General features: G+C 43.1%; 1 non-coding gene across 1 annotated transcript; it reads left to right on the plus strand.

Annotated features, from left to right (window-relative positions):
• The first annotated feature begins 232 nt into the window (after positions 1–232).
• Positions 233–287, plus strand: LOC121585247. The gene has a single exon (XR_006003826.1). It is a non-coding gene; the product is annotated as a U7 small nuclear RNA (small nuclear RNA).
• The last annotated feature ends 1,890 nt before the right edge of the window (positions 288–2,177 follow it).

Here is a 2,177-nt window from a genome sequence, read left to right on the forward strand (position 1 = left end):
ACACTACATTGTCCGCAGAAACACTACCGTTTTTTAACTATAGTAATACTACAGTATTTAATTTGCATATATACCCCACCCATTCCTCTCCCCAATATATCCCAATTTGTGCCACCCATGAATGAGAAACCTACATGCCAAGTATTGACCATATATTGTGTTCCCTACAGGTTATAGAAAAGAGCAGAAGCTCTGAACTTTCCGTTCTGACAGAATCCTACTACATGTTATGGAAAATATTCTCTTTTAGTATTTGTACAGTAGGTTTCCTGAAGGAGAAAGCCCCCACTTCTGTGTAAAATATAATAAAACAAAAACACTATAGTAAATACTACAGTATGCTACAGTCATGTCCGCAAAAACACTACAGTGAATACTATAGTAATACTACAGTACTTATACCATAGTATACTATAGTATTTATTTCATGTTGGTAGCTGTCTGTTTGGCTAGCTAGCTAGCTACTTGGTTGAATACAGAATGTCAGAGCACTGTTTTCTGATTGGCTAAATGGACCTGAGTACTGGCACCTCTCTGCTGTAAAGCAAAATTACAGTATTAAGCTGGCAACGCTGGAGCCAGTATAATGCTGTAAATTTACAGTAAAATTCTCCCTGAAATCTAAATGTAAGAAGAAAAAAAAAAAGGAGATAAAATTCAGATTGGGTACAATCCTAGATCTATGATCAGGGGCAACTCTAAGTGGGTTCAGAGGCGGTGAAACATACAGAGGGACAGTTTGGCAGGAGAGCATCCAGGAGAGAGAAGTCAGCACAGCATCAGGTGTTCCTCATGGGACTGTTCTCACCCGTAGTGCCAGTCATGCTCAGGAGTGGCCAGATGTCCCTGAGAGAGATGGCGCCGACTGAGATGGCTACCGGTCAAAAGTTTTAGAACACCTATTCATTCAAGGGTTTTCCTTTATTTTTACTATTTTCTACATTGTAGAATAATAGTGAAGACATCAAAACTATGAAATAACACATATGGAATCAGGTAGTAACAAAAAAAGTGTTAAACAAATCAAAATATTTTATATTTGAGATTATTCAAATAGTCACCCTTTGCCTTGATGACAACTTTGCACACACTTGGCATTCTCTCAACCAGCTTCACCTGGAATGCTTTTCCAACAGTATTGAAGGAGTTCCCACATATGCTGAGCACTTGTTGGCTGCTTTTCCTTCACTCTGCTGTCCGACTCATCCCATGTGATGAGCTTTGTGGGCACTATGGTGTTGACTGCTGAGCTGTAGTCAATGAACAGCATTCTCACATAGGTGTTCCTTTTGTCCAGGTGGGAAAGGGCAGTGTGGATTGCGATTGAGATTGCGTCATCTGTGGATCTGTTGGGGCGATAAGCGAATTGGAGTGGGTCTAGGGTATCCGGGATGATATTATTGATGTGAGCCATGACCAGCCTTTCAAAGCACTTTATGGCTACCAACGTGAGTGCTACAGGGCAGTAATCATTAGGCAGGTTACCTTCGCTTCCTTGGGCACAGGGACTATGGTGGTCTGCTTGAAAAATGTAGGTATTACAGACTTGGTAAGAAGACACTTGCCAGTTGGTCCGCGCATGCTTTGAGTACACATCCTGGTAATCAGTCTGGCCCCACGGCTTTGTGAATGTTGACCTGTTTAAAGGTCTTGCTCACATCGGCTACCAAGAGCGTTATCACACAGTCGTCCAGAACAGCTGGTGCTCTCATGCATGCTTCAGTGTTGCTTGCCTCAAAGCAAGCATAAAATGCATTTAACTCGTCTGGTAGGCTCGCGTCACTGGGCAGCTCGCCTGCTGGGTTTCCCTTTGTAGTCTATAATCGTTTTCAAGCCCTGCCACATCCGACGAGCGTCAGAGCCAGTGTAGTATAATCAAATCTTAATCCTGTATTGACGCTTTGCCTGTTTGATGGTTCGTCTGAGGGCGTAGCAGGATTTATTTTAATCATCCGGATTTGTGTCCCACTCCTTCAAAGCGGCAGCTCTAGCCTTTAGCTCAATGCGGATGTTGCCTGTAATCCATGGCTTCTGGTTGGAATATGTACGTACGGTCACTGTGGGGACGACGTTGTCGATGCACTTATTGATGAAGCCGATGACTGAGGTCGTATACTCCTCAATGCCATTATATTCCAGTCTGTGCTAGCAAAACAGTCCTGTAGAGTAGGCCGAGC

Source organism: Coregonus clupeaformis, chromosome 16 (assembly GCF_020615455.1).
Source record: "Coregonus clupeaformis isolate EN_2021a chromosome 16, ASM2061545v1, whole genome shotgun sequence".
Taxonomy (NCBI): Eukaryota; Metazoa; Chordata; class Actinopteri; order Salmoniformes; family Salmonidae; genus Coregonus; species Coregonus clupeaformis.